Consider the following 26,087-nt stretch of genomic DNA (forward strand, 5'->3'; position numbering starts at 1 on the left):
TTTAAATCTCTAGACCACCAGCTGTCTGTAAGAACTGCTCCTTCCATCATCTACTTTGATCAGATAAAAAATGAAACTGAGTGGCACAACAATACATAACAGTTTGGAGCTAATCTTGGGAGCATTAATGAATGCTCTCTCTCTTTAATGTCAGGCCTCCAGCTCTAGCACACAAGATGAAGAACATTTCATTTAAAGAAATTGTGGGGTAGGTGTAGTCAGAGAAAATATAACCGTGCTTCAACTATTCCTTAGGGCTACCTGGGAGCCATGACCTGACTGAATGTCATTATCTGGCCTCGAGAATCTTTCCTGTTTTAAATGATCTGTGTACCACATGCAATGCAGACACCTACTCAGCCATTTGTGACAAATACTGTCATACAGCACTCACATTATTCTAATAGTGAAATAGAAAATACGTTCCAACTATGAAAGTAATTAATATAAAAGAGAGGTTTAAGATATTGAATAGTTTGGAGTGTGCATATACCACTTCCCATCTATTGCTATATAACACACGATTGCCCGCAGACGAAGTGTTCCTTCCTGCAGTAAGTGGAACTGAAGCTACAAAGTTGTCCCTTTCAAGATCACTGTACGTCCTTGTAAAATGTGCCCTGTAATTCATCATATCACCAGAACTGGACTGCTTTTGGGAGAGATGGCCACCTGCTACATCTGATGGACCCTCCAGAAGAGTCTGAAGAGAATTTGTTGAGAAAGGGATGCAAAGCAAAGCATATGCTTGGGACATTAGTGTTGGGAGGACATGGAGATAAACTCTAAAATAAAATATGAAGATGAGGTGCAGAAAATGTGGAGAATGGACAGGAAAGTGGAGGGTGAGGAGGGGTTAAGGACATGCCGTAGTAGTAGTGCCTCTGAGAAGACGGTCAAGAAATGTTAAGGGTAAAGGAATAAGGTAAATACAGAGGGTAGAGACCATGTAGCTGGTCATGTAGCTTTGGTACAGCAGGGAGGATTAATACAGTGAAGCATGGGAATAAATGGAGAGGGTGAGGAATCAAACACAGAGGAAAAAGAGGAGGAAGGAATTTTCCTTCAGGACGTAGGATAGGAGGAGAATAATGCTGTTCCTAACAACCATGTCATAGGACCACATTCCTGAGTGGCTTTTGAGTACTAAAAAGGCTTTCATATACAGTCTGTTATTAAAATGGGGGAAAAAAAAAACAAACTGAAAATAAAATAGATAAAAAAGAACAGTGAAACTTTCACTAAGCAAACACCTGCTGTAGCAGCTGAGCTAGGACTCTGCTCTCTCATGGTTGCCTCAAGGGTCTTCACTGTGCTTAGCTTGGAATTATGCCAGGCATGGACCACGCAGCCCTACTTTCGTAGAGAAACCAAAGAGATTTTAATGATTATGAATGACTGGAAGATCAGGTTTCTACCCAACACAAATGATTGTAATAATAGGTATGAGAGGATGATAAAAGCTGAACATCAGATTCTTTTTTTTTTTTTTTTTTTTTTAATACAATAAGCTGTGTGGTTTCTTTAGGACTTTTTGTCCTCTGCATTTTTTTGATAGATGGAAAAAAAAAAAAAAAAGGTGGATTGAAAGTTAACTGCTAGTAATCAGAAATAAAACCACAATGCAATCTCCTGCTTGTCTGTCTTCATTCTAAAGTAATTTATCTAAAAATGCATCACTTTGTACATACGGTAAGCTGGGATGAGTTCATTCGAGTGCTTTTCAAGTACACTGTAATTGTACATTTCTCTGCTGTAAAAGGCCAACAGAAAATTGGACACAGTACACAAAACAGATTTTTTTTCCTTTTATTTATTTATTTTATTTTTTTACCCACTTTCAGGACTGGATACTGCATAAACAAGATAGAGTGGAGTGAAAATCACAAGATAGAGTGGAGTGAAAATCAGATTTGTGCATTCTGCTTCAGGAGCAACTTTTTCAACTTGTTTGTATTTATAGAACCACTGCTGCACCAGACCCTTTAGTGAGCTGTAACTGAAAGCAGATTCAAGGGGAACATCAAGTACTTTTAAAAAATTCAACCCAGGAACCAAAAGTATTTGATTTTTTATTGGCAGAGTGTGGTTGTTGTAGAGAGAAATGAAATACAGTGACTCTTCATTGTTGAGTGTAATTGTAGATGCATCTAGCTTAAACTGGGTTCAGATAAATCTTGGAGTATGTTATGCATTACAATCAATTTCAGGTCAGATAAATGCATGTGCACATCCATGCGTTTGTGATTTCATGATATTTAACATTTTTCCTGTATATTTTTTTTCTCCTTGAAAGGATACTTTTTATTTTTAGCAAGCACACTGAAATTCTTGTGCTGGTAAGTATCTTTTTTTTTACAGACAGGTTATTTCTGGAGGATTTTTCTATTTTTCATGCACACAGATAAATACCATCAAAATAATACACACATATACCTCCTTTCTAACTGGAAGAAGATAATTTCATATAAACTTGATTTAATTTGTTAAGTGCGGGACTATACCACAACAAGATACTTTAGGCTATGCAAAACACTGGACTGGAGCTACATTTAGTCATGGTGTGGCAAATCCACTTATGAGTCCTCTGAGACAGGCTGGTGGGCTAGAATAACAGCTCCATTATTTACAGTTTCATGTCTATCACCCTACTTTTTAGCATAGTTTTGAGGTTAAACAGTGGTGTTAGATTTCGGTATGCATTCTCCTACTAACTTTTTATCAAATTACTTTACAATGTTTATTTAGATGGCTATCACTTAGATCAAACATGCCAAATCCTAAAAATATAACATTTTCAGTAACAAGAAAATTTTCAGTGAATTGATTTAGCATCTAACTTCAACATGGAATTGGAATCACCTCAGAAACAGGTTTTGAAAGTGTTTTTACAGGAATGATATACTGAGTTTGATAAACAGGGAACTGTGGAAAGTGTTTCAGTGGGTTTGGATCAAGACTAAGGTCTCATCTTTGAAAAGTACTTAAATTCTTGTGTACATCTGTGCCTATTCAACAGAAAGTATTTAAGGACATAGGCCAGTGACTCTTGGTTCATGAAGGTTAAGTAGACTTGTAGGTGATTTTCTGATCAAATATTTAATGTTGACAAAAATATCCAGCTTTACATATCACAAATACAAATGTCACAATTTGTATAGACTGCTGTATATCATAGAATGGTTTGGTTTGGAAGGGACCTTAAAGAACATCTAATTTCAAGCCCCCTGCATGGACAGGGAGACCTTCCACTAGACCAGGTTGCTCAATATGCTAGAATAAATGAAATGATAGAATAAAACATATATATGTTTTCCCCTGAGTTTAAGAGAACATTTTGCTTCAAAGCTAGTTTGCTCTCATCAGATCTATTCAGATCATTAACAGGTCATAGAAATATTACAGTGTACTGGCTGTCACTCTTTAGTTCATGAGCAATGCATGGCACACCTTAATCACACCACAGAGCTCAGGGTTTATTGGTTGGTTGGTTGGTTGTTGTTGTTGTTTGTAATGACTTCAGGACTGGTTCTACCTAACCAATTGGTATGTTAATATTTGAAAGTTAGAACAAAACAAAACAAACAAACAAACAAAAACAACCAGAAAACAAATGTAAATCTTGTGATACATCAAGCCTCGTATTTTGGCTTCAGTAACATTAACTTTTGAATACCCACTTGTTATATGTACATGATGTGACACCTGGTATAGGTGTGCACATGTGGAGCAGGGCAGTAGCTCTGGGTAATCATCCATAAGTCTTGCATAAATGCAAGAAATGACTGTGACCTTAAATTATGAAATGCAAACAGTGCTCAACATCTGTATAAATGCCTATAAATGACAAATATATCTCTCTGAGAGATGCACTATTTTGCCCCCTTTTCATAGACAGCTTGCAACTACCAGGACCGATATCTGCTTCTCCAAAATCTGGATGGGCAGAAGCTGAAGGCAAGAAATTTTCTTTGTCAAGATGCCACAGCTCTTTCTTTCCCCTCCATCTCTGCTTTTGCTCATGTCTGCCAACAAATGACTTAGGAAAACCTTGAACTGAGCTAATTTAGTTCATTCCTGTGTGTAATTCAAACTGAACTACAGCTGAACTGCATTTTATATTCCCATGGTTTGTGTGTGAAGCTACAAACAAGGGGAAATTGCAGATCAGAATGAAGCTCCTGTCAGCTGTCATTTCCCACTGATATATTTTACTGTAATTATTACTTTTTGAAAACTGGCATACATTGTAAATTACAAGGTTATTTAAGTTCTGATGTATTACATTCCTGCTCTGAAGTTTTTGGAAAAAAAATGTTTCTTTTTATGTGTTTACACTGGAGCTCAAATCTGCCAGAGACACACTATCCTATGTTTTAAAGTGATGTGAGATTTAAATATATGTATTTCAGCTTTTCAGCTTCTCTCTTTGGCACCTCTGCATTTTTTATTTTTTATTTTTTTTTGAGGCAATATATATAAAGAGGCTCTCTTTGACACCAATCTGATGTTTTTGTAAAATAGATTACATCACACCCAGAATATATTATGATGCATCTGTTTAACATGCAGCCTTACCAGAAGTACAAATTTGATATGTTACACTTCTCTAACCTTATGTTTTCAGTACAACACTATGCCTTTTTAGCACTGACTAGGAAATCAGATTGAATGTGTCTGGGAATACGGTTTCACATTGTGCATAATTCTGGTTCTGCAACTGAAGAAAATCAATGAGGGTGAAGCATTGATCTCCTTGCAGAGTGCAAATGCAGTTAGCTGTGAAACACACTGCTGGGGATTTTGTTATTCAAGTCATTCGATCGCTCAACGTGTTTGCTAACCAAGTTTTTATCATGCAGAACCTCACTAGCCTAAGCTTAGCTTCAGTTATGTTTATAGCAAAAAAAAGATCCTTTCTGGAAAAAGAAAAAGGCTTTGCATATTCACAGTTCTTCTACTACGTATATGTTTGCTCAAGGCTAAACAGAAATGCCTTTTCTTCAATGACATTTCACAATGTCACGAAATATATGAAAGTCTCAGAGAAGTATGTGCGACTATGAATCACTGCAGGAAAATATTTTCTTCTTTTATGATGAATTTTGTTTTAGTCTGTGTTGGTTTGTCAATTTATTTATTTATTTATTTATTCTTAAAGAAGGAAATGTGGTCAGGTATTTCTTGATATTCATACACATAGATACCTTCATAATTGCAGGTATGACAAATGCATGCACATGTAAGCACACCTCTTAGAGAGATGTAGTTACATTTATAGTTATATAAGAGCTATATTTCATTCTTGTCAGTAAAAATATTTTTATAACTTACAACCTTCCAACTGCAGAAAATAAATCAAGTACTTTAAAAGTGATTGCAGATGATTCACTTAGTGCTGCTATGATATGCTTTTTTTGTTTGTTTTTAATGAAAATTTATATACTTTCATCTGGAATAAAATTCAGTTAAATAATTTGTACAGAAAAATGCAAGAGAACTGATATATTCTGTAATAAACAGTGGCTAGTATGTGACAAAGACAGGACCCTGACATGCTGTAGTACTCTGATGTTATTTAATGTACCGACACGGAGTTAAGATTTTTCACAGTATTGCCATTGCAGAAATATATGTAGCTGAATCAGGTGGCATTTGTATTAAGACATAACACTCACAGATCAACATTTAGCTGCTGCTATATAAAGCAGTTCCTCAGAATATTAACAAGATTAAGATAATGAATTCTGCATATTAAGAGCAGACAGCAGCTCTGGTGGTTGAAAGGAAAAAAAAAAATGCTTTAGTTTTATTGTTTCTTGAGTGCTCAAAATTTAGAAGGAGGAAATATTACCTGAAATTTTATGGGAATTACAGAAAGGGCATGCTGCAGAAAATTTTTATCTAAGAGAGTAATATATATTATTCTTCATATTTATTTATCATGACCATATACTTGGTAGAATTATAGTGGAAAAACAAACAAACAAACAAACAAACAAGAACAACAATAAAACAATAGGAAAGCTTCAAAAGAAGTGTTTCCTCTGCACATTCAGTGTTATGCCAGCAACAGTTCTTCAAAAGACAACAAAGCCTTTTGAAATATTGAAGTGAAGTGCTGGTTTATGTCACTAAAAGCATCATACAGAACTCAACTTGTAGCAAACCATTCAATACCAATTTAGCAGCAGTATAAAATTAATAGCTGAGCTTTTCATCTGGCTGTTATACTGGATTAAATACACTCATTTTTAAATGTGAATATTTGAGAAATTTTGATACTGCATAATGAGATACTTTATCACAATGAAGTGCAAATATAATATCTCTCACTGAATTCAAAGCACATACTACAGAACATGAAATGTTACAATATGTATGACTAAAACACTCTTTCTCCAGGTGAAAAATATATATAAAAATCATTAAAAGCAACAAAATTAAATATGTGGTCCCTTTTATGCTCCTTGACTTAATTGTATGTGTGTAGTCATTCAAAATTTGACCTCACAAAATGCACAACGATGAGACCTTCTCAAATAGTACAGTAATAGATAGCCTAAGCTGATGTTAACAGCTTGTTTTAAACAACATGTGTGAACAAACAAGTGAAGCATAAAACACGCAAACCTAGGCCATCATCTTCCAGTTGCCTGACATCCACTCCCATGCCACTATGTATTCCCGTCCTTGAACTTGCAGCTGTGACTTCAAATAACAAGAAAACCATGAACTAATCTTTACATGGCAAAGTGAAACAACTCACCTTCTTTTTATCCTGCCTTGGCTATTGCTGGTAGTGACTCAATTAATTCTCTTCCATTTCCTTTCAACTTCTGAATTGTGATTTGATTTTCTGCTTTTTTTCTATATTCATGAACATCATTGCAAGAACCTGCTAGGTTTCCCATTGCAATGTCTCTTAAATCCATTAAGTTTATTCCTATAAACAAAATTCACATGCAGATTTACACTACCTTTCCCTGTAAATACTGCATTTCCAGAGAGGAGAATGTATGTGTCCTCATTCCTTGCATTTCACTCAAAATAAAAGATTTTTAAAAAATAAAATAAAAATAGCTCAGTGTTTCATCTACATGAATGTTAGCACATCCCCACATGGGAGGTCTTTATCCTTTTCTTACATTATAGAATCATAAACCCGTAGAACCATAGACTCATAGAATTGTTTGGGTTGGAAGGGACCTTAAAGATCATCTAACTCCAACACCTCCACAATGCGCAGGGACTCCTCCTACCAGTTGCCCAAAGCCCCATCCAACCTAGCCTTGAACACATAAGGTTGGGGCATCCACAGCTTTTCTGGGCAACCTGGTACAGTGCCTCACCACCCTTAGAGCAAAGAATTTTTTCCTTCTCTACCAACTTTTAGTTTAAAGTCATTACTCCTTGTCCTATAGACTTGTCCTACACTTTCGGATAAAACATCCCTCCAAAAGTAACAAGAATATTACTCTCTTTTTCCACCTCCCATAACCTCATCAAATCTCTTTTTATGTATGCCTACTATTCTTCTTTAGAAAACCAAGAGAATGCAACTACTTCCTGAGCTCTGAGAAGTGGGTCATAGCAATGGTCTTTTTAAATTTTTTTTTTCTTTTTTTCTTTTCCCATTGCTTTCCCCAAACAGACTCATAGGTAAAGCATGTTTCTCCAAAAACATGGGAAACATGGTTTACTTCGTTAAGAAATGTGTGTAACACTGACAATAAAGATACATCTTTACACTTTAAAGATACATCTAGTTACACTTTTTGTTTTACCCTTGTAAGCTCTGAAGCTGGAGTTCAAGTCAAAGTATCTTTGTTGGAAGTGCTTTGCTTTTCTGTTTTTTTATCTGTATCACTTGACTCATCTCAAAACAACATAGGCTGATGAGCTGGTTTTGTTGAAAATAAATATGTAATAAACCCAGCAGAAAACATATCATGTTGATTTTCTCAACATCCATAATAGATCTGGTTTAATTATTAATTGTGAATGAAATGTCTGATGACTTTTTTTTTTTTTTTTTTCTGTACGTGGGTCATTTGTTAACTAATCCTGATTTCCACAAAATATCTTTTATGCGTCTGTGCTGAATAGTTTGTACAAACAAATATTAGCCCATGGCTTGTTTGCAAACTGCTGACTTAAAATGTTTGTTATTCATTGCAGATGACTGATAAGAGAGTTAATACTTTATTGATTTAGTTGTTTTGATAGTTTTTAAATTTTAAAGACACCACAGTTGGTTCTGGACTGTATAGGTAGTGGTTTGGGTTGTTAGGGGGAGAAGAAACATGGGTAGCAAAAATAAAGCAAACATGAAAATAAACATATCAAATATAGGATCATAGTAGATCTGACTTTAAGAAAATGGTAAATAAACACAGAAAGATGTTTAAAATATAATATATATATATAACAGGATTTTTAATGCACTACTCATGTAGCTAGTATACAGTTAATGTTATTTCCAGTACAGAGATTCAAACAAATTTCTTATATTCACTGAAATACTAAAATCCTCTCTTTCTATGGTGATTAATCAATTAATTACAACAAGTGATTAATACAAGTCACCTATACCAGTGAGATGACCATCCACCGTCTATATACAGGAACACAATGATCCCATACAATTCTCTAATAATTTTTAATTCTAGTATTTCATTGGTGTTTCATGTAATTTCACAGAATTATTCACGTACACAAGAGTTTTCTCTCTGGACATGCTAATGAAACATAAATTTAACCTGTATAAGATCTTGTTAGGCAACACTGAGAGCATAATCAGTTGTCAAAATTGTGAAAACATAAACAAAAACAAATCCAAGGTTTTCTATTTCATACCATAAAACATTTCTTCACAAAAATTAGAGAAATACAGAACTGTTCTTTGACTAGCTCTATTTCTGTAAAAGGAAACAACAAAAGGTTAATCAGAAACATTTGCCAATAAGGGAATGTTGTCCGAAGACTGAGACCTGACATCCACTTACTGCCTTTGGAAGAAGGCTACCAGGTTCAACCTCCTGCCATCTCTAATTGCCAGACCTCAAGGAAAAAGTGTAAAGTATTCATAACATAGATCTTCCCGGTAGGTATACACAAGTTATATTTTCCTTAGGAATAAGAAAGTGGTGATAATCTTCAGTGACATCTTCGGTTATTTCCTTTTGCAAGGCATAATAGACAGTTACCTCGATGAAAAGCTTTTGTGGAAAACAGTGATTCTGCAAGTTTCTGAAAAGGAATTGCAACATAATACCAATTCTGAGTTTCTGGGTCTTGAGGGGAGCAGGAACTCACAAACAATAGGTTTCTTATTATTAAATCTGTAGACCCACAGTGAATGAATGCAAGCACCATACAGTGTTTATGTGAAACAATGTCAAAGCATGCAACTCATTGTATGCTGGGGAATTGCTAATTGAACTTGACATGTTTATCTCATCATTTTGCATTCTCTACAGCAAGTGATTGCTTACATTTCTAACAACAAAGAATAAATAAATAAATAAGAGTATTTCCTTCTTCTAAATAAAACCAGAGCTCTGTGGTGCACAGTGCCCTTGCTGGAACTTGGTCAATGTCACATACTTAATCTAGACTTGAACTTCATGACTGTGCAGTCACTGTAGTAGATGCTTAGAGACATAACTGGATTACAGGTCTAAATCTTCTATATTGGTAGTTTTTGAACCTTCAAGGTGTTACCGAAATGTAAATATACATCTTTGGGTGAACTATCTGCCACAGCATCCTTCCTCAGCACACACAGATTTGATCTGAGTCTGTGGTTCTTGCTGAGATATGCATTGCATCATTGTCTATTTTCAGCCTGTTACATTAATCAAAACCTATCCCATTTATTAACCTGCTTCCTGCAGCTCAGGCATTTGAAATTCAGACTGCCAGCAAGCAGCTTCCAGGCACCGTGAAGGAAAGGGGAGGGGTAGATTTGAGTAATGAACAAATTGAATTTCAAGTGACTGAGCAGCCTCTTTATCTCTTAGTGACACAACCAGTGATTGTAACAGTATTCTTAAAGGAAATGAAACCTGGAGCCACAGTTCAATCATTGGGTAGTTACTATAGCCCTTCCCAGCAGTCCTTCCGGAACTACTGATGAGTGTGACCTTTGCAAAAATGCACAAAGCCTTGATTTCTGCACGGTTAACCTTTACAAGCTGGAACCCTCCTGTAGAACCTAACCACAACATAGAGATGTTTTGGAATAAAAACACACACACACATCTCATGAAAGAATAAATTAAAAAAAAAATAAAAAGGGAAAAAGAGGAAAAAAGAAAAGAAAAAGAGAGAGAGAAAAAAGAAACCTTTGATAGAGGCATTTTAATTTTTTCCAAATATTCAATTACTTAAATCTCTATTTTGATAAGTACTTTTCACACTCATTAGGATAGGATAGGATAGGATAGGATAGGATAGGATAGGATAGGATAGGATAGGATAGGATAGGATAGGATAGGATAGGATAGGATAGGATAGGATAGGATAGGATAGGTAGAGTAGGGTAGGGCAGGGCAGGGCAGGGCAGGGCAGGGTAGGGCAGGGCAGGGCAGGGCAGGGCAGGATAAAATAGAATAGCATAGAATAGCATAGCATGGAATGGAATGGAATGGAATGGAATGGAATGGAATGGAATGGAATGGAATGGAATGGAATGGAATGGAATGGAATGGAATGGAATGGAATGGAATGGAATGGAATGGAATGGAATGGAATAGAATAGAATAGAATAGAATAGAATAGAATAGAATAGAATAGAATAGAATAGAATAGAATAGAATAGAATAGAATAGAATAGAATAGAATAGAATAGAATAGAATAGAATAGAATAGAATAGAATAGAATAGAATAGAATAGAATAGAATAGAATAGAATAGAATAGAATAGAATAGAATAGAATAGAATAGTTGGTGGAACAGTGAATGTGGAGGCTCCACACCCAGGCAGGCAGTGGGCTCCTATTCTCCATCAGTGCTCTTACCCAGTGCACTCATTACCTGCGAGAGATTTTAGGAATCCAGATTTGCATATAAGAATAACCCATCATAAGAAATTTTAGGAGAGGATGAATTACTTTTCTGCTATCCTTAAACTTCAAAACTTGAGCTCAGCCATCGGCATTATTTTCTTGAGCACTTAAGAGAGCATATTGCCTCAGGCCAAGGGTGTCTGCCTCTCACAGTCCTTCAAAGCTGGTTTAGAAAGCAAAACTCCAAAATTTTTCTCAACAACATTCCAAGTGATGCCAAACAAGTTATTGGCGAGCATTTCTGTCAATGCCACAGCAGGTAAAAAAGGGATGAAAATTGGTGGAATCTTGATGATAGCTTACTCCTGCAGCTTTCTTATTATCCTTGATGGCACCAACAGCTCTTTGGAAAGCTTTAAATATGTCTTTGAACAACATGAAAGGTAAAGTAATGCTGATTCATATTTTATTTAGATTAGGTTGATTTGATTTTCTGGGTATGAATCTTTGTAGAAATTATCTTCAAGATAAGATCTTTGGAAAAATTATGTTTCAAAAACAAATCTTTACTGTCTGAACTGTGCATTCCTTGATCTGGTTGTATGCTTTTCATTTTGGTGTATAGAAATCTTCTGTCTCACATTTGGTGACACAGTGTCTGTCCTTGTCATGCTGGTGGTAGAAAATTTCTGCTTTTTTTTTTAGATGACTTCAGTCAAGCCAGCATATCAGCAAAAGTATTTAACGTAGAATGAGAATGAGCAATACTGAAACGGGAGAAGGATTAAATGACGAAGACTATAACTAAAAGAACACAAACTGGATAAATAACCACCTGGCAAAGTATTTTGTCTTTAATAGCAAATTAGAAATTAAATCCTGGGAGGCCATGTACTAATAGTTGCAACTTTTGTTTCCCTGGACAGACCAAAAACATATCACAGCTTTTCACAATGCATTCTCTAATACTACATCTGTAAGATATGTGGGTGAAAACAGCTTCATTCTAGCCTTCAAAGTAAAGCCACATGCTTGGACCTCAGCAGGAAAGTGACTTTAATTCACTCTAGATGACCTTTTCATTGAAAAGAAAAACCCTGCCCTTAGGCTATTTAGAAAGGTTAGGTGTACCTTTTTCCTTTTACTATTATGAGGCATACATTTATTAGTGCTCTCCAGTGTTTTTATTTTTTTTTTTTCACACCAAGTGCAGTTAGCCTTTAGAAAAATCAAATAACTCCCACCTTCATCAGTACCCTTTTCCCTTTTGCAGATCATTAACTACTTCCAGACTCTTGCTTTTTAGATCTGAGTGTAAAAATTTCATTCAAAAAAAGAGGAAAGGGAAAAGGATCAACAGTATAACTGATAACATACAGCAAACAATAGCTCATTAAATAGCTAGACTTCCTATTCTTTAAAACTTGTTTTGGTTGTTTAAAATAGTCAACTTGGAGAAAAAAATATTCTCTAGTGAAATAGTATTAAATATGCTGCTTTTCATCTCTGCCAATGAGGATTTTGGTATGGATATATGGAGTTAGCACCCAGGGGACACTGTTAATTACCAACAGAGGAAATCACGTTCTGTATGCAGATTGCTGAAAAGTCTTTATTAACTGCTAAGAAATAGTTAATTTGTCATTAGTTAGAACACTGAACCAGAGGCTGCTGCCTATGAACCATTGATTAAAGTTTATGGTAGCAATAACCTCACTGAAAAACATTTGTTACCATACTTAATGACCAGATTTTAAGCCATTAATCTTTCTTTGCAGGTTAACCAACCAAAAGGCTGTTAGCTGTTTGTTACAACCAATGTCACTGATATTAATATTCAGACTTTTTAAACACCAAACAAAAGCTTCTTAATGTATAGTCTGTAGCAACTTGTGCATTAATAGCACCAATTACAAGAGGAATGGGCCTTCATTTCTAACAGACATAGAATCATACTGCAAATAGAAAACTATAATTTGGCTTTTCCTTAGGCCAAATGTGGTCATAGGCTGCCATTAACCCTTTTCACAGAGGCTCAGAGAGATGGGCAGAGTCACAAGTGCATGGTAAGACTTCAGGTGTCAGAGGCAGCATTCCTCTTGACCATAACTATGGGGGCAGTATTGAAAACCACTGCTTTACTTATATTTGTGGTTATGATGAGGTGAGCTCACCCCCTGCCTTAGCTATGATATAAGACAGACTTGATCTCCCTGAGAGGTCAGTCCTCACTTCCACAGGGAGCAGCAAAACTGCTGTTTACTCCAGTGGTAAATTCTCAGTGAAACCAATATCATCACAACCAAATAGAAACCTATAGCTGAGATTTCTACTTCGTTCATTTTAGTCTTGGAAAATAAAACAGATGAAGTACTTGCTGTAAAACCAGTACAACACTATTTCTCGCAGGAGTGGTTCTGAAATATGAATGTGTTCCAAATTGCTGCCTATGCCTCTAGAAATGTTTTGAGATTAGCGTATAGCATATGCTTCACTCTGGATATCTATAGTCATTGGGCAAGTGCCCAAAGTGAGAAGCAATGCTATTATTAGAAATTCTGTCTGATGGTTACAAAACATTGCAGGATCCTATTTTAGTTCAGGTTCCACCATGCAATGACTCATTGCAAACAAAGTAGAAGGACCTGCAGTGGACAAGTAATAGTTTTTACTAAAACATGTTAGTTTAGCTGAACATGCACAGTGGTTCATGCCTGCAAACACATTACTGGCAGTGCCTTGAGGTAAAGTACTGATAGCCTCAGCTGTGCCTAAGCACCTGCCAGCTTCCGCTGACTTAACTAATGCATCTTTACTATATACAGCACCTCTGGGATCTCCGTAATGAAGTGACCCATCTTTAATAATTCTGCAAATCACAGTAATACAATAACATTTGTGACCTAATCACTTAAGATAGTTATTCTTGAGTAGCAAAATAATAAAGCAGGAACACGTGGGGTGGTTAGATCAATAGCAATGGTAATGACACAAACTGTAACAAACAGCAATTCTCTGTTAGAAGAGCAGTGAGTACTCACAACCTATGACGGCAGCTCTGAGGATTTCAGTCTCTTTCAGTCATTTCCCTTTCTGATGGTTACTTCATAATTGTTGAATTGGGGAATTTCACGTACATGTTAATTCTTCAAATATTCTTGGCCAGCTTCCATCTAATAAACAGCTTTTGTTATTATCTAAGTATTTAACTCATCCAAGTTCTCAACAATAATAATTCAATGTCTGGATTCCACATTGCTTTGGGAATAGCTGTTAGCTGAGTGAGTGAGTGAAATAAAATATTCTTGCGAATGTCTATTTTTTTGACTTTTTTTTTTCTTTTTGAGGTCTGTATTATTTGTTTTCCCTCATACATTATAATACTGGGAAAAAAAAAAAAGAGAGAGAGTGGTTCTTTATACACAACTATATATGTGTACTGAATTTCAGCAGACAAATCTCCTTTGAGGTAAACCTCATTTAACAAAAGCGACTTTCCTGAAACCAGACATTTAGATTAAAATCATATATTGGTTTAAAGTGCTTATTACTACAAGCTTGTGATTTTGTCCTATGGCTCATTAACAAAATAATACTTAAGAATATTTGACTTTCAGTAAGGAGCTCACACCTGACAATGATGAAATAGTGTTTTAAACCCAAATAACATGGATGATAAGCATGGAAAATCCACTTTTGGATTTTCCACATCATAGTGCATGGTGATTTTGCAACATGCAAATGTTGTGCTATCGATCGCTTAAAAAGTACTTTTTCCTTGGTGTGGGCAGTGCCATGGAAAGCAGACAAAGGCTGTATGAATATATCATTTTTCTACATAAACCACATGAGCAGATGAGCTGTTTTTTTAAGATGTAAAGAGGATCATACGCAAAGACCGATGCTGGTGCAACCATACCGCTAAAACTGTGCCTTAACACTCCTCCTCGCTGAGGCCTTACCGAGCTTTGATGCTCTCCTTCCTGCAAACCCTTTTATGCTTTCTGTTGACTCCATATGGCAGTCTGATGAGCTCACATTTCTTCTTAAGTAATTCTGTATCAGAAAACAAGAGCAAAGCTGAAACAAAGTGGATCATCTGTTTTAGTCTCTGCTTTCACTGCATGAGATAATGTGGAGGTGTTAATTACAAGACTTCACTGAGTCTTGACTAATAACAGTGTGCAAACAAATGTATGTCAAACTCAGCTACAGAAAGCTTCTACTAATGAGGTAAAACTAGCAATTAGAGCTGACAATGAAGTCATACTTTTCCTTGAATATTCATTTATGAAGTTGTTGTTTGTAGGCTTGCTTCTGTTTTCTTCAAGGAAACTAATAGGAACTCCTAGTCATTCATTAAAAATGACTTAAATATCATTTGGTGAGCAAGCACACTGGATTAATTCTCCTTTGTACTAATCCACTGACCCTTTGCATCAAAGGCAGAGAAGTAATGTTCTCTAAGATTCCCCAATCTGTGACCTTGGCATAATAGGAACAAATTGAATTCCCAGAAGAAGAAAAATGACACTGACCATATAAAATCACTAGCCGCATGCCTGAAACACCATTCATTTCATTTAAATTCTACAGTGGAACTCCTTAGGTTACAAGAAGAACGAATATGATTAGCACACTAAACTTAGTTCTGTCACTTGGTCTATGGCTTTTTTCCCCTTCTTTACAAAGCAGTTTTGACATGGTTCTTTAAGCACAGTTCCCATGCTGGATGAATGCATACCAGAAGGAAGCAGGCTGCACATTCAAATCTCTTCATGTGCTTGGATCCCCAAACAAAAACAATTGCAGGCTCAGACTCAGCCATGCAGTCTAATTCCATATCTGTGGATTAATCATTCCCTAAAAAACATTTAATGATTAAAATTAAATAAAATACAGATCATTTAAGTTTATTTTTATAGTATGTGAATGTAAAGGAAAACAGTAAACACAACCTGGAAAAAAAATCTCTAGAAAATATTTCACAACTAATTGATAAAGATAGGAGTTTTGTAAAAAAAAAAAAACAAACACAAAACCATGAGAAAAATAAAACATCAAAGTATTCTATTTGGAAATATTCTTTCTTTGATCAACAATCTCCCTTTTCTGTCTAGGTTATAATGTAAGCCATTTCCAATGTTGAAATTTTGTGTGTATACACCATTGCTGAGCATTGCTGAAACTGTGTAGAATACAATACTGCTCTGGAGCATCTTTCTTCACTGTGATATCTGTCTGAGTAATAATTTGGCTTTGTAGCATTTGATTTATTACCAAATACACTTTTTTTTTTTTTTCCTGATCTCTCTAGGTATCTCTGGAAATCTATGGGAATATCTGTAACAACGTCTATGTCAAATCCATACATATCAACACACCTTGTCAGTTTCTAATACTTTAGCTCAACTCCCATCTTTTTCAAGACCAAATTCAAGGTCCTAGTACCCAGGGAAGGAGAAAAAGTGGTAACTAACTACTGCACACTCTCAATTCTGTTTCCATTTGTATGTTGGCTAGAGTAATAACAGACAGGGCTGACAAGCATAAATCTGCAAACCTGACACAGAGACGTGGTGATATGGTGGAGTTGCTTTTATTTTATTGGAGTCTGAAGAATAGGAAAGCTAAAATTTTGGTAGCTAATTTTTTTTTTTTTTAATTCAAAGTGTATCTACAGAGGAGACATTATAATACCTCTGTTACTTTCACAGCCAAGGCCACACGATAGGAAAACTTTGACTTTGCATTTCTTTATATTGTAATTCAAGTAAGTATATTTGAAAATAAATAATAATAAAGTTAGTGAATTCAAGATGAGGTAGGCAGGTAGAGGTAATGGACTTAATTAGATTGATCTGTTTTGAAAATCAGCAAATTATTCATTTTGAAATACTTTATTGGGTTATGAGATTAACAGAGGCTTTGAAACAATGATCACATTCTTCAGATACTGTTCAAAATGCATATCATGCAACTACATCTGTAACAGGGAGTTGGTGAAAGTAGCGTTTTATTCATGCGTACTTTGTTTGTAAGTTTATGACTATTTACAGGCACTGCTTCAGCAATGCAAAATCTACCATAGATCTGGACTGCAAAATGGTTAGAATGGTTAGAAGCAAAGACTTTAAAAGGGAACAAAATCAAGAGGAGAGCTTTCATTCAGTGAAACAGATTAAAAAAAAAAGTGTTAATTATTTCTTGCAGTGGGTATTGACTGTCAAGGTAATGCATTACTACACCATTTGGAAAAAACTACACTTCTAATTAGATGAGCAAATAAATGTTAATTTCAATTTATTAATATAGCTGCAGGCCTTGTTGCAATTTGTCTCTTATTTCTGAGACCAAGGCATCACAGTCTGGAAATCATTGTGGTGAAGTAACTGGCTTTAATAATGGATACAGGCTGTGAATTATTGATGCAGAGGGGAGCAAGCCTTGATGCTTTCCACTCACTCCTTTAATTAACTGTGAGATACTGACGAGCCCTATAGTGTGTCTAAGCCTTCTAAGTTTATCTCCCCTGAAAATGTGAATTCTCTTGTAGGCATACAAGTAAAATAAAATAAAATAAATCTGTTTATCAACAGCTTAATACAGAAAATGTAATCCTGACAAAGTAACTGCTCTGCTACAGTTATTTTTTAAGCTTCAGGTTTGTGTTCTTTCATGACAGCACCATTTCTATAAACCATGTCTTCAATCTCAGTCCCAAATTAATCTCAGCTCCTCTCTGCAAAACTTATGCATCTTGCAAATTCTGGAAAATGTTGCCTTATGGCTTTGATATCCAATGCTCTTTCTCCACTAAAAGTGATGGATAGGGAATACACTAGTGAGAAATGCACTGTACTCAAAACATGTCCTCAGATCTGACAGGAGCATGACTCGAATCTCTCTCCTCCTGCCCTCCCTCCCTCCCTCCCTTCCTTCCTTCCTCCCTCCCTTCCTCCCTTCCTAGTGTTCCACTAGCATAGTGGACTACCAGTGGCAATGCTGAGGAGAAATTGTCACCCTCTGTGAGGCTCAAGTGATAAGCCAAACCAAAGCCTTTCAAACTCCTGGGAATAAAACTGTATAGTTTTGATCATGTTTCAATCGACAGAACTATTTTGTTGCCCAGTTATATATATGCATAACAATTTGTTGGATCTGGCTCCAAATCAGGAAAAATCTGAAAGAGTACAGCTCAGGAAAATTTTGCTAAGACATACAAGGTAATTGAGCATTTCCTCTTAGTATATTGGAATAAACTTTTATTTAAAACCATCAGTTTGTAGCTGCTTAATGAGCTACAAAAGGCATTTTTAAGCCTATATTTTGTGCAGCATCAAGCAAACATTCTAAATTCATACCAAATGTAAATGCTGCAATTATTTGTATGGGGGTTGGTATGCTATTTATGTGGGTTTACCAATGTGCTTTAACTGTTTCCTGTAGAGGATCACAGATTACAGTTTCTTAATGAAAAAAATAATAGCTAAAAAAAAAAAAAAACCTTTTATTTTTTTTTTTACAAGTTCTGTAATGATAAGTACAGAGTGGAGCAGGAGCAATGCACTTCAGAGGCACTTTCTGCTGAGATATAAATCAATGGTTTTGCTGCAGTCATATTAGTGACATGCTTAGATAATTGATTGTCCATTATCTGACAGATCTACATTGCTATTACCCGTTACTAAGCAAGTAAAATATGTAGTGCACAAGAACATTTATTGAGCATTTCTTGTATTGCAATGATAAGCTTCCTTTGACTTTCAGCATTTCTGAACTAAAGAAAGAATCTGGGGGAGGTCTTCTCCTACCACTTCTTTGTAGAAATTGAATTACTATTTCTATAAATCAAATACCATGTTAAAAGCCCTGTGAAATAAACAATGATGTATGTGAATTAGCAGCAAACTTTAGTCAATACAAATCAAAGTGGCTTTATGAAGGTATTGATGTTTTCAGCTCTTGCGAAGGTTGAATACATTTACGCATTTACCCCTGGGGGGACTGTTGATCCAAATGAATCTATTCACTTTGAAACCAGATCATGGTCATGGCAGCAAACAAGCTTACATACACCAAACTAAACGTGGCACTTATATTAACTGCAGTAACCGTTAAGTTCATAGCAATACAAGTGCTATTCTTAACATAACAAAATGGGGTGGAAAATACGTGATTGCAATATATGGGTTATATTTTAAATCAATTTTCAATTTATTTTGTAATTTCAGGCAAAAAGTGGTAGAATCCAAATATAATCACATTTTCACACGAGAGATGATTCTGATATCAGATCTGTTACTTTCTCATTTTCTTTTCTAGATTAAAATAACGTTTACTTTAAAAGATAAACTATATTTTGTACTTTTACAGATGTTCTGCAGGATGTACCAAATCTACTCCTGATTGCTTGTGTGTAAACCCGAAGTAACTGCAGTGAAACCTTCCCTGAATAACACCATTGGCTTCAACATAATTACTTGACATTGATACTGATATGCCAGGTCTAGTTGGCCCTGTGTGTTGAATGTTAGCATGGAAGCAGTGCACATACAAGGTTGCATTTATTTCTGTATAAACAATGACCGTGTGAAAAATACCTTATTTCTCTTTGAATAATATAATGAAAAGAGCCAGGCTTTACAGGATTAGCTGCAGAACACGGAACCTCATGACTGCAACCATATGGCAGTTGGGAGATATTATGTAATGCCTTATTTGATAAAGAAAACTACCCTCTTTGGTTTATACATTAAAAAACTAACAAGCAACCTCCATACCCCGACCCTTCCCCCACCTCATCCTCTCCCCCCCCGCCCCTCCCCCAAATAAACACACACGCGCACACACACAAAACAACAACAAAAATCCGCTTGCTGTAAGCTTTCTCCCGACAATTTAAAGAGCTGCTTCTCTTTCCACACTGTTCTGAAGAAGCTGACTGGATACCCATGGGCTTAAAGTGTAACATATTGCCTGTACTTCAGAATACAAAAGGGCAACTCTCCTTTCAATCCATTTGCCTTTCTCCAAGAAAATAAAAAGATGTAAATATCTCTTCAAACCCATCATGCTTAATAAATGTCAGGTTGCCTGAGGGTGCTTGCAAGAGACAAATATATATTAAAGGAACCACACCAAAAAAACAAACAAACAAACAACAACAACAAAAAAACAACCAACCAACCAAACAAAACAAAACAAAAAAACCTACCCTGATGTGTAGTTGGGAGCCATAGATCTTTTTAAGCACAAATGAAAAAAAAAAAAGTAAATTAAAATGTCCTCCACAATGTTTTTCTTTTTTTTTTTTTTTTTTGCAGTTCTCTCCTTCTCTAAAGAATAGTGCAGCATTCAAGTGTGGGAATGTTTCTCTTAAACATGTGTAAATCACACGTTTAGCCATGCAGGCTGCAGCAGAACCACAGCGGTGGGGGAGGGGAGAATTAAATACTGGTCAAGCAGCGTGTTAATGAAACATTTACACAAGCAGTTTATGTGGTAGTAATGAAAAAGGCTCTTTCACCCCATCCTTTCATTACTTAGCACAATCTTTAAGAGGATTAAGTTAAAAAAAAAAAAAAAAAAAGGCCGGGGGTGGGGGAGGCGGGTAGAATGTGCTTATCTGTTGATTCTCAGGATCGGTGATGCTGAGTTCTTAATAGATTGCCCCTGGATTTGGGATTACTGCAGCGCAAGCTCTTTCAGGCGTGGCTACAGAACAGAAAGCAGTTTGTTTTAGCAGCTTTCTCACCCTGAGATGAAGAGAGCTATTGACTTTGTGATGAAATGACACAGGACTCTAAGGTGCTGTGGACTGATCCCTTCTGCAGCTTCATCTCTCCCTTTAGGAAGAGAGTAATATTTGCAGCGATTTCTTTAAGGTGGATGATGCAGATTGCATTGAGACATGCACTAGTTCCTCAACTAATGTGATTAAAAGCTGCTGACACTGTGAATTTAGTTACTGTAAGCAGCAGACTCGGTGAAATCCTTTTACACGAGGTAGGGTTCACCTCCACAGGCAATTTACCCTGGAGCAAACCCATTACAACTCCTTGTGCAAAGGTGGATGTCTTAGGTCTGTCTGGCTCAGAATTCGTTTTGTGCTGGAGAAGGTTGTGCTGTTTGTGTGTGTGCATCCCTCCCTCCCTGCCCCTTCCAGTCCTCTGCACCTGGATCTGTGCTCTGTACGCCACTCCTTTGCTATCTTGTGTCATTAGTACCAGGCATGCTTGCAAAGATGTATGTGAAGACATTTCCGACCTATATGTGAAAAAAAAAAAAAGTGTTTGGCTCATTCAACTGCTTTAATGATGCAAGACCAGAACTGCAGCTGGCCAAGGCTGCTGAGTCTCCTGGACTGCTTCAGGCCACCCTTCTCCCCTTTGGTCATGCATGCTGGCCAAGATGATAGGTTGTGGGGATTAGCTGGAAGGTAGTTCTATTGCTGGCTCTTGCCATGTAACACAACCTAGATGGAGAAAATGGTTCTGAACAGTCCTGATGACTGATGCTGCTTGTTGAGTTCTGCCTCTGGTTAGTCTGTGTTTAATAAAAACACGTGTACATTTGATGGTGTTGATTAGGTCTTGTTGCTTACTGGCCCCAGCACCAGTGCAGGCTTCCCAGCATTAGCATTCCATTTTAAATCTCTGCTTTCTGTCTGGCTAAAGAAAATAAATCAATGAGAGGAAAATAATGAAAACTTGCATATTATTGTTTGTGAAATTCATTTCTTAGTATAATTTCATTGTCAAGAAGAGATTTAATTTTCCGTCAGGTGTGAGGATCAACAACAGAAGATAATCAGATATTTATGTTCAATTGCCTGACATCTCTAACATCTTGTTATCTTCACAAGTGGAAAAATAATACTGGATTACAAGAGAGGAAGTAAACATTTCTATTGATATTTCCATACTTGAAGGAAATATTTTATTTTCTCTATAACTGTTAATGACATTGTATGGAGTAGTTCTCAACAACAATCATAGAAATTGCAATTAATGATCTAGTTAAAAGTTTTTCAATGGACTTAAAAACATTGCCTTGGACTACCTGCATCTGGAATCCCCAAATGTCATAAATATATTTCATAATTCATTAACTGTCTGCCCATTGCTGATAGATTTGGAAGAGGTTTGGACTGATCATCTGCAGCAGGTCTGCAGCATTTTAGTATTAAAATGAACCCTCTTACCTTTAAATTGTCTGATTTTAGAGTTCTTATGCTTTCGTTTCTTGTCAGAGAGGAACCAAAATTAGGTGTTAGGGCAAGAGAAAGAGACAGTGAAAAACACTGAAACATTTCCAGCTGATGTTTTTCTGTTCTGCTTTTGATTTTGACCTGGAGACCTTTATTTATCAAGCTTTTCAGTCTGATTGGAGCTTTTAACTAAGAACAGACATCTCATAAATGATAACTGCTCAAGTTAACTATTTTGCAACATTGAGGATTTTCCTTTTATTCCATACAAAAATCTCTGTTTAGGAGAACAGTAAGGTAGCATGGTTAAACTTTAAATGATCAGAATGCGCAACCTTAGCTATGTATCCTGAACATTTTCATTACAATAGACCTTAGTTATCAAATTATTCTTCAGAATTGCTGGACAATTTTTCTACAGTCTGTGTATAACATATGGTAAGATCTTTCCCCAATATTTTATCATCTATTCCTCTTATTATGATAGAATTTTTGTGTATTTCACTAATTTAAATTTCAGATTTTTTCATTTCACATTTTATGATTTGGTAGAAAGAAAGTTATAAGTTTCCATGATACACAGTGTAGTTCTTGCTACAAATATTCCATAGAGATGCCATCAGGACATAGCCACAAAGATAAAGTTGTTGGAAAATTCCACAGACTGTGCATACATGTGTGTTATTGTGTAGGTGTATTTGCACACACATATGTGCATCATTCTTAAAACAGCAAAAATAAAACCCAAGTTTTATTGAAAATCACACTGTCGATAGCACAATTCAAAATGAACACTTTTAGAGTTTATTTTTTTTTCCTATTTAATCTAGTTTTAGAGGCATTATAAATTGCTTTTAAAATATTATTAAAAATTATTTTAAAGAAAGGCTGGGTACAAACTGGGGGCTGACCTGTTGGAGAGCAGCTCTGCAGGGAGGTATCTGGGGGTCCTGGCAGACAGCAGGCTGGCCATGAGCCCGCAATGTGCCTGTGTGCCCAAGAAGGCCAATGATACCCTGGGCTGCATTCGGAAGAATGTTGCCAGCAGGCCGAAGGAGGCGATCCTCCCCCTCTGCTCAGCCTTGCTGAGGCCACATGTGGAGTATTGTGCCCAGTTCTGGGCTCCCCAGTGTAAGAGGGACACAGAACTACTGGAGTGAGTCCAGAGGAGGGCTACGAAGATGATGAGAGGACTGCAGCACCTGTCGTACAAGGACAGGCTGGGCAAGACAGCTTGGCCTGTTTAGCCTGGAAGAGAGAAGACTGAGGGGAGACCTCATCAGTGTGTATAAAAATCTGAGGGGAGGGTGTCGAGAGGATGAAGCCAGTCTCTTTTCAGCTGTTCCCAGCAACAGGATGAGAGGCAACAGGCACAAACTGAAGCCCAGGAAGTTCTGGCCCAGTATGAGGGGGCACTTCTTTACTGTGAGGGTGACAGAGCACTGGGACAGGCACTGGCCCAAAAGAGGTTGTAGAGTCTCCTTCTCTGGAGATATTCAAAACCCGCCTGGATGCCATCCTGTGCAACGTGCTCTAGGTGATTCTGCTTGGCAGAAGGGTTGGACTAGATGATCTTCAGAGGTCCCTTCCAGCACTACCCATTCTGTGATTCTATGATTTTGTGAAAATTACAGAGACGCAAATTCATAGCAGTTGAGCGATCTAACATCATGGTGTCCAGGAAGTGAGCAGCTCCATTTTCTTCACATCTTGTTCTTCCTTTTCCTGGCCATAAGTATGAGCAGTTTCCACGCAATCTGTCTGCAGAAATCTAGCCCAGTGAGGGTAGTAGAATGTACCTTTAACTAAATTAGCTTACTGGGGCATCCTGGAACAGGTATGTAAGAGAAGTTGGGATTATACAGCCAGATGCAGGGAAGTGAAAGGAAATGGAAAAGGAGCGGGAAGATGAAACCTGCATCTTGCAGTGGTAGGGAGATGTTATATGAATTTATAGAGAACACAATATCGAAAATAATAAAAATAACGACAACAACAGTAATAATAACAACAACAATAATAATTGCACGAGTTAGCAAACGGTCACTTTTTTTTTTTTTTTTTGAGATATTTCCATTAAAATTAATACTCAGGGAGCTTGATTAGTGTTTTGTTGTTGTTGTTGTTGTTGTTTTTTTCATAAATACACATATAGAGATTCTGTGTTCTTTGAGTGTTTGCTGTATGTAACTGCCAATCACAGTTTTGTTTTTAGCAGTATATGGTATCCCAAAACACAATGGTAAGTGTACAAATCTTTTTTAGGATTAAGATGTGAAAGTTCAAGGACAGCAGTAAAATATCCTAAAAAGGAAATTGTATATGATCCTGTAATCAAGATCCATGTATAAATATCAAAAGGCAATACTAGTACAGGAAATGTGACTGCTAACAATTGAAAGAAAAGCAAAAATGGTCAAAATAAACACAATTTGAAAAAAACAAACTCCATGCTGGGTCAGAAAGTAATAAACATGTTTGGAAGGAGCTCCTGATTGTATGTGATAAACTGGCTTGGTTCCCATACACAAGAACAGAAAACATCATCGTGAAATTCTCAACAGATCATGAAGAAAACAGAATCCATCTACTTTGCTACTTCAAATGCAGACCACATGAAAGTAAGAAAGAGTACGAAGTTTATTCTGTGTGTCTGGATCCCTACCCACAGAAAGATGCATATGTAAATAGACTAGAAAGCCAGAGTTGTTTAAATTTAAAGTCTAATTGGTCAATTTAGAAAGAAATTGAGGAAATTAAAGACAAAATATTTGGGAAACATATGACAACAGTCACCATCTGAAAAAGAGCTTAAATTAATAGAGAAACCTAGATATCAAATTCATTTTCAAAACAGCTCAAAATCCAGTGCAGAGTTTATACTCTCAAATCTAACTCTTTGTGTGTTTCTCTTGTGGGCACACAAAAATCTCTCACCTAGGTTGGGCAATAAATTAAATCAGGTTTACCTCACTGAGGATGTACATAATACCACTGTTCCTCACACTCTTTCACAAATCAGAAAACTGTAGAACAGTTTTACTTACCTCAGGAAAGGGAACTGTGAAATAAATTTCCCAGAGTCATCACAGCACATAAAAAGAGCACATCATGTTAACCTGGGAGTGGGATTGCTTACAACTTGACTGGATTGGACTAACTTGGGTCCTCTGGCAAAGACACAGGCATAAACTTGCTATGTGGTCTACATGTGCCTTTTAAGGATCAATATACTTTGTATTTCTAAACCTATCTCATCCACCTCCCCTTGGCTCAAGTAAGAGGAAGTATAAATAATATGATCATGTCCTTTTATTGTATGATGAAGATGCACAACAGCCCTTTAGCTGTCAGTCTCTACATGCAGTAGGAAAGCAGGTTTACAGCAGTATCTGTCTTAACCAAAATTTTCTCTCACTTAAAAACAGTTTTCAAGAACCCTCATCCACATACAGCTAACCTTTAGAAAATAAAAAATGAGATGTTTTCTTGCCGTTATAATTAGTATTTCAAGTCCAAAAAGTTTCCAACCTTGAATCTGGTTCACTCTACATATTGTAGATGTATCACTTTTATACTGAGAGTTGACACAGAAAAGGAGGTGAATAAAATACTCCACTGACACCTTTTGTTGTCATATTATTCCTCCTGAACAGTTTGGATACATACGCTTAATTCACCATGACATTAAAAATCTGTGGCTGAAACAAAAGGAAGTAAAGATACACTGATCATATTGAATGTGAACACTTCTTTCCTCCATTCCATGTTAACTTTACTTTCCACTACTAAAACCAATTTAGAATTATATTTTTATTCTTTGGGCACTCAATCCTCAAGTATCATTCTTCTTTCCTTTTGTT

General features: G+C 36.3%; 1 long non-coding RNA gene across 2 annotated transcripts in view; it reads right to left on the reverse strand.

The window, feature by feature from the left end:
- Positions 1 to 8,579: 8,579 nt before the first annotated feature.
- LOC125181446 (uncharacterized) overlaps positions 8,580 to 26,087 on the reverse strand; it is a 50,714-nt gene continuing 33,206 nt past the window's right edge. The window contains exons 4-7 of one of the 2 annotated variants that reach the window (XR_010827719.1): positions 15,757 to 15,875; positions 14,975 to 15,068; positions 14,054 to 14,185; positions 8,580 to 9,252 (exon numbers count right to left, since the gene is read on the reverse strand). This is a non-coding gene — a long non-coding RNA (uncharacterized lncRNA). The remainder of the gene's footprint in view (positions 9,253 to 14,053; positions 14,186 to 14,974; positions 15,069 to 15,756; positions 15,876 to 26,087) is intronic. The other variant, XR_010827718.1, reaches the window with a different exon arrangement.

This window comes from Anser cygnoides, chromosome Z, assembly GCF_040182565.1.
Source record: "Anser cygnoides isolate HZ-2024a breed goose chromosome Z, Taihu_goose_T2T_genome, whole genome shotgun sequence".
Lineage (NCBI taxonomy): Eukaryota > Metazoa > Chordata > Aves > Anseriformes > Anatidae > Anser > Anser cygnoides.